At 39.5% G+C, this 7,880-nt stretch overlaps 1 pseudogene; it reads right to left on the minus strand.

Moving 5' to 3' along the window:
* Positions 1-1,162: 1,162 nt before the first annotated feature.
* LOC129875644 (uncharacterized) lies at positions 1,163-4,948 on the minus strand (annotated as a pseudogene).
* Between the last annotated feature and the right edge of the window lie 2,932 nt (positions 4,949-7,880).

Genomic DNA, 7,880 nt, shown 5'->3' on the forward strand with positions numbered 1-7,880 from the left:
TCATAGATTTTCAGCTCAAATCCTCCCCCAATTATCACCCATTCTTCTAGTTTCTAAGAATCAAAGTATGAATCTAGGGAGTAAAAACCTTACCTTAAGCATGAAAATCCATCGAAAATCGATGGAAATCGCCCTAGGTCACCTCGTGGGGTGTTAGAAACTGATTGTTATAGAAAAGACCAAGCTCTGGCGAGATAGATCCCGCTTTGGCGGCCCCACTCTAGCTGGATACATGGAAACAGTGATCTAAGAGTTTGTGCTCCAAGCCCCCATTTCTAAACACACCTCTTCTAAAGATACGTTAAAATTATACCATTCACGCCAAATTCAATTCTGAGAGTTTTACTCACCCAAATGCGATTCTACAAAGCCGTAAATGCTCTATATCGTATTGGCTATCAACCTGTCCAATCAAATTATAAATTTGACCTCCTACCATTCACGTGTCCAATCAAGTTACCTGAAGTTTTCTGGTCCTAAATCCTTCCCCATTGGCCTATCCCTAACGACGGGAATAGGTCTTTACAATAGATACTAATTTACCCATCACTCGACCCCGAGTGACTAACCAAGGAAAATAGGGCTAAAGTAAAGATAGAGTAGTACATGTTTTGTCGAATAGTTGAGGATACTTGTCTCACATGTCTTTCTTAGTATCCCAAGTAGCTTTCTCTACCGAACGATGTTTCCATTGCACTTTAACCATATTGATCTCCTTAGTTCTCAATTTTCGAATGTCACAATCAAGAATTACAACTGGCTCTTCCTCATACTGAAGTTCCTTGTCTAATAATACCGAGTCTTATTTAATGATGTAGTCCCCATCCCCATGATACTTTTTCAACAAAGACACATGGAACACCGGATGTACCCTAGACAAGCTAGGTGGTAAGTCCAACCTATACACCACTAGTCCTACACAATCAAGAATTTCAAAAGGACAAATATAGTGAGGGATGAGTTTACCTTTCTTGCCAAACCTCATCACCCATTTAATAAGTGATACTTTTAGAAGGGCTTTCTCACCAGCCTCGAATGTCAGCATACTCCTTCTGATGACTTTAAGCCTCTAGAAGCTTAGCTTGGATGCTTTTTACCTTATCTCGAGCATCCCTTACTAAGTCAACCCCCAATGGCTCTACTTCCCCAGCTTCAAACCACCCTATGGGGGACCTACATCCCCTTCCATACCTGGCTTCGGATGGTGCCATATCAATACTAGCATGGTAGCTACTATTGTAGGAGAACTCATACAAGGGCAAAAACTTGTACAATGTCCCCCGAAGTCTATCATACATGCCCTCAACTTATCTTCCAGCACTTGGATAGTCCTTTCTGATAGCCCATCGTTCTGTGGATGGAAATTTGTGCTGAAAGTGAGTTGAGTACCCAACTCTTCATATAACTTACCCCAAAATTTGTAAGTGAACTGCGTACCACGGTCTAAAATGATGGAAAGGGGCACCCCGTGCAGCCTTACTATCTTCTTCACATATATTCTGACTAACTGTTGTGCATTGTAATCCACTCTATTCGGAATGAAGTGTGCTGACTTCATTAAATTGTCAACCACCACCCAAATAGAGTCATGCTTTCCCAAAGTCTTAGGAAGTCCCACCACGAAATTCATGGATATTCTCTCCCACTTCCATTCAGGAATGGGCATTCTTTGTAAAAAAACCTGTAGGTCTTTGGTGCTCATATTTCACCTGTTGGCAGCTCTAACACTTGGCTACATATTCAGCTATGTCTTTCTTCATACCCGGCCACCAATATTGCCATTTCAAGTCTTGATACATCTTAGTCACTCCAGGGTGAATAGAGTATCATGAACCATGAGATTCAAATAGGATCTTTTGAATTAGTCCATCTTCCCAGGGAACACAAATTCTTTCCCTAAAATGGAGAACCCCTCTTACATATAGTGTTGACTTTGGAGCCTTGCCTATCAACATTTTCCCTCTAATTTTATTTAAGTATACACCCTCAAACTTCTTAGTCTTGATCTCTTCTATGAAAGTGGGTCTTATATTAACTCCGGCTATTATCCCACCTTTCTCTGAGATGCCTAGCCTTATGAATCTGGCCTCTAAGGCCTAAATGTTTCTAGCTAGGGGACGCTTAAGGGCCCCCAAACAAGCTAAACTGCCCATGCTCACTAGCTTCCGGCTCAATGCATCTACTACCACATTAGCCTTGCCTGGATAGTATTGGATAGTGACATCATAGTCCTTGAGCAACTCCATCCACCTTTGTTGTCTCAAATTCAAGTCCTTCTAGGTGAACACGTGATGTAAGCTGCGGTGATTAGTAAAAACCTCACACTTTACACTGTAAAAATAATGTCTCTAGATTTTTAGTGCAAATACTACTGCTGCTAACTCTAAGTCATAAGTCGGTTAGTTCCCCTCATGCATCTTTAATTGCCGCTAAGCATACGCTACAATATTCTTATCCTACATCAACACAATACCCAAATCGAAATGTGAAGCATCATAATAAATAATAAAATCTTTACCTTCGACCGATAGGGTCAAAATTGGTGTTGTGGTTAGGAGAGTTTTGAGTTTTTAGAATGTCTCTTCACATTTGTCAGTCCACTCGAATGGTACTTCCTTTTTAGTAAACCTGGTCAAGTGGGTTGCAATAGAAGTAAAGTTTTTCACGAACCGTCAATAGTAACTGGCCAGTCCCACAAAACTTCTAATCTCTGTCACAGAACTAAGCCTAGCCCAATTCTTAATTTCCTCAATCTTTTGTGATTCCACCATTACTCCTTCTTTTGAAACAACATGGCCTAAAAAGGCAATTAAAGCAGCCAAAATTCACACTTAGACAATTTTGCATACAACCTTTGTCTTCCCAAATCTCCCAACACAATTCGAAGATGATCTGTATATTCCTGTTCACTTTTGGAATACACCAATATATCATTTATAAACACTATCACAAACAAATTCAGGAATGGTTTGAACACCCCATTCATCAAATTCATGAAGGCTGCAGGTGCACTGGTCCAAGCAAAGGACATTACTAAAAATTCATAGTGCTTATACATGGTCCTAAAAGCTATTTTGGGCACACCCTCAGGTCAAATTTTCAACAGATGATACCCAGGCCTGAGATCAATCTTTGAGAAGACTGAAGCACCTTGCAACTAGTCAAACAAGTCATCAATATGAGGCAACGGGTATTTATTTCTGATGGTGACCTTATTCAACTGTTGATAGTCAATGAACATTCCCATACTACCATCCTTCTCCTTGACAAACAACACCGGAGCCCCCTAAAGGAAAGCACTAGGACAAATGAAGCCCTTATCAAGAAGCTCCTAAATTTGAGCCTTAATCTCTCTCAACTCTACTGGAGCCATATGGTATGGAGGAATGGAAATTAGATGAGTATCCAATTCTAAATCAATGTAGAAGTCTATGTCTTGATCAGGAGGCATACCAGGCAAGTCTGAAGGAAAAACTTCCAAAAACTCACACACTACTGGAATAGACTCAATAGAAGGAGACTCTACCTCCACATTTTGGATATGGGCCAAATAGGCCAAACAACCCTACCCCACCATTTTCTAGAATAGAGAAAGGATATGACCTTAGCTGGCTTAGGCTTGTACATCCCTTCCCACTCTATCCTCTCCCCCTTCGGGATCTCTAGAGCCACAGTCTTTACATTGTAATTAAGTAAAGCAAAGTAGAGAGACAACCAAGTCATGCCTAAGATCACATCAAAATATGTCATGTCTAGGATCACTAAGTCAACCCAAGTCTGGTATCCCATAAACACAACAGAATAAGAATGATACACATTGGTGACTGCGATTGACTCTCCGATAGGGGTAGAAACATGAACAAAGGCATCCAATATATCACACAATGCATCAAAACCCAAAGCATATCTTACATACACATAGGAATAAGTGGAACTCAGATCAAATAAAACAGTAGTCATCCGGTCATAAATAAAAATAGTACCCGTGATAACTACGTCAAATGCCTCTACCTCGATCTTCCCTGGGAATGCATAAAACTAAGCCCAATCATCCTGATGGACCACCTCTCTATCAGGATAGACTGTTCCCTGACCTGCACTACTACTTCCCCGGCCCCCACGACCTCTTAGATTTCCTCGCCCACTTTGTGGACGCCCTCTGCCACCATTCCCTCCAACTGCTGGGATCACTACTCTAGTCTATTGGGAGGTTCAAATTATCCCACGGGGGTAGAGGCACTCTCTCTACATATGGACCGTCTCTCCTTAGTTAAAACAGTCATGATTAAAAGATGGGCGGCTACTTAGAAATATTGCTTCCTAGCCCGCATGGGCCTGATACTGCTATAGAGTACCTGAAAAACTGCTAGTGGAAGTGGGCAGTGCTGACTGAATTGGTTGGGCAGCAATCACCGGCCTACCTGATCCTCTAGAATAGGATCTCTGAAAGTTACTTCCACTCTTGGGCCTTTTAGCTAAAGCCTAGGCTTGCCCTTCCTTCCTCACACCTTTAGTTTTCTTAACAAAATCCGTGACCTCATTGAAGCTCCTACCAGAAGAAGTCATATGAACAGAAAGTATTTGCAACTCGGGGTCCAACCCCTTCATGAACAACCTGATCCTCTCCTCCTCAGTAGTGACCAGCTGAGTAGCGTACCTGGACAGTGCCTAAAATTTGGCCTCATAAGCAGTCATTGATATCCCTCTCTGCTCAAGGGCCATAAACTTATCCTTGTTCCTATCCCTCAAGGTATGGGGCACATACTTTACTAAAAATAGAGCATGGAACTAAACCCAAGTGCTTAGGGGCAACACAGAAGAACGACACTCCACATAGGCCCTCCACCACTGTTTGGCCTCTCCCTTTTCCACGCCCTCGAACGACTGGCTCTTCTTCAGGCCCAACTAGAGCTACTAGTCTGACACCATTATAAAATATGTTAACCATCTGCGGAAAAGAGAGTAAAAGTGATTAGATACCAATTTGGATCATCAGATACCAATTGGAATCAAGTTATAGCATAAAAAAGGGAAGACAGTGAAACTTTTTCTAAAATCCTGTAGCCTCTCAAAAAAAGTACAAACGTCTCCGTACCTTTTTGCAAAACTCTACTAGACTTATTTTGCTACGACGAGATCAACAAACCCAAAATCTAATACCAACTTTGTTACGACCCCAACCCGCCGTGACTGGCACCCACAATACTTATTTCAGAGAGAGAACTATTTAATAGCCCAACAACAATAATCGTAATAGGTACAAAAGCTTAAATATGCGAAATTAAATACCCCTAGGAACTGAAAGTCATAGTACCAAAACTCTAAACTAACAAGTCTAGAACTGAACAAGTCTAGAACAAAAGTACAACTTCAAATAGAAATCAGTAATAAATAGAAACCTTGTTTAATCACCTAATCCTAGAAATGAAAAGGACTAGAATAACGGTAGAGTCCATGATAGTCTGAAGGAACAGCTAACCCTTGAACTCGAAGACATGATAACTCGTTTCAACGAGGTCTCTCTGCAACCAACTGAATATGTCCTGTACTCAACAAAAAGAAAGAGCAAGTGTAGTATCGATACACAAAAGATAATGGTGTACTGGTAAGATCACGCGGTTAGCCAATAAGTGGATCATAGACAAGTAAATCCGACACAATAAGCATATACATATACAGAATAAGTCAACAACATTTTAATATAATAACTCAATGTCTTCCACATGCTATAATTTCACACAAAGGTCCTCTCAGGGGACCTACAAATAATCAACTTTATAACGGAATGTGAATCCCGATCCAAGTATGTGTCAAAACATGACACCATTCTCACTATTTGAGTTCTACTCCTCCAACTTTCTCTTTCTAACTCTAGGATCATTCTACGAATCATAGCTCACCATGCCTGAAATCACATTCCATCGAATGGTGACACTTATCATTTAGATACACAACTTCCCTCTAAATCCTCTACAGCATCATACCAAGATCCCTAGATCTCTAGCACTCTAACATGATTCCTAAACCACCTACCCCTCCAACCATAATAAATATATCTCAAAGATAACATTTGAACCAAGATTTAGAGATGAGATTCTAGGATACATCTTGCTCAGGCTCAATGCACGATCTATATGAATAAGAGTGCATTCTTTCAAATCAATAGACTTAAGCACATTAATCGGCTCCTCTCAAGTCTTGTGTAGCCTCTTTACATTCTCAAGACTTTATCTGAAAGTAACTCATCAATAAGAATCTGAGCTTGACTATTCCAACCACCTTGCGTATAAGGTTAGTCGAATAGATTTGAGCAACGCACAAATTAAAAAGGAACTTTCATAGAGTTACACTCTATCGCACGAACTCAGAATATGAAAGAAGTGAAATAATTCTTAATGTCTTATAGCCTTCTGATTATAAGTGTGGTGCACAACACACCTGTAAGTACGACTCTACTAGACATAACTTCATAGACTCCCTAAGACTCCTAAACTCTGTGCTTTGATACCAAGTTTGTCATACCTCGGGAGGGTACCCTAGACATGGACGGCACTCAGAAACCATTAATTGCTCCCAAGCAAACCACTTGACCTGATCACACATCCGTTCATTCATTCAATCAGTAGAAGACTTAAAATAAAGAGATAATTAGTTGGAAAATTCCAATCAACAACCTAGCTCAAGGAAGAAAGGCCATGGTCCAACAAATCAAGCTCCAATCTATGTCATTAAATAGTCTGACAAGAACAATTCAAGAAAATAAAATACTCAATCAACCCATCACTATCTAGTCTATGAAGCATCTATCACTACTATCTAATTGGTGCCAATGACAGGTTCATGGCTACCTCAAATCAGAATGAAAAAATTAAACTCAACGCAAGAATAATATAAGAGGTATCTTCCGAATGTAGGGGAGGATTCACCAATATGCTGAGTGTGAATAGATCCACAATGGTGCACCTATTGATAATCTCTTAAATATGTCTCTGCATTATGAAATGATGCAGCCCAAATGGCGTCAGTATATGGAATGTACGAGTATGTAAAATGGCAGAATGAAACATGCGTCAAGATAGAATAATATCGATTCAAATATCTTAAGTTAGAAAGATAAGAAATACTCAATCAAGGCGTCATAAGTCTAAACTAAGAATACAGTTTACACAAAGACCAATCATATACAATCCAATCCAATCATGTACAATCCAATTTAGTCTAATCATTTACAATTTAATCCAATCTAATCATATACAATTCAATCACATACCATCCAATCCAATCCAATCCAATCCAATCATATACAATTTGATCCAATCCAATTATATATAATTTGATCCAATCGTATACAATCCAATCACATATCATCCAATCCAATCCAATCATATATAATCAATTCAATAATAAAGTCAAAGGACTCAACTCATTAGATATGAAAATTAGAATTTAGCAATGTTTTACAATTTGATCCAATCATCTACAATTACAATCAAACCAATCATATCATGCACAATCCACTCAATTTGGGAGTTTCTCTAACCGACAAATATCACCTATGAACCAGTGATGTACAACAAGCCAACATTATTGCCACGTTCATCCATACTTTGACAGGGTATGAAGTAATCAACCAATCATGGATATCAATCAATCACGTTCTATCATTTCAGGACAATAAAATAGGGAAACATCCGACTTTAACTGTATAATCCCTTCCTATGTTAGCTGCGTAGTTCATGGGATTCGAGTATGGACTATACTCTTACCCAATTCAGTGCTCAATACTCCTTCCAAAACTCAATATGCGCATATCTATCAAGTGAGTAAAATACTCAAAATACTCATTAAGTCTCTTTGGACTTAGTTTCAAATCAACTCAT

Source organism: Solanum dulcamara, chromosome 12 (assembly GCF_947179165.1).
Source record: "Solanum dulcamara chromosome 12, daSolDulc1.2, whole genome shotgun sequence".
Lineage (NCBI taxonomy): Eukaryota > Viridiplantae > Streptophyta > Magnoliopsida > Solanales > Solanaceae > Solanum > Solanum dulcamara.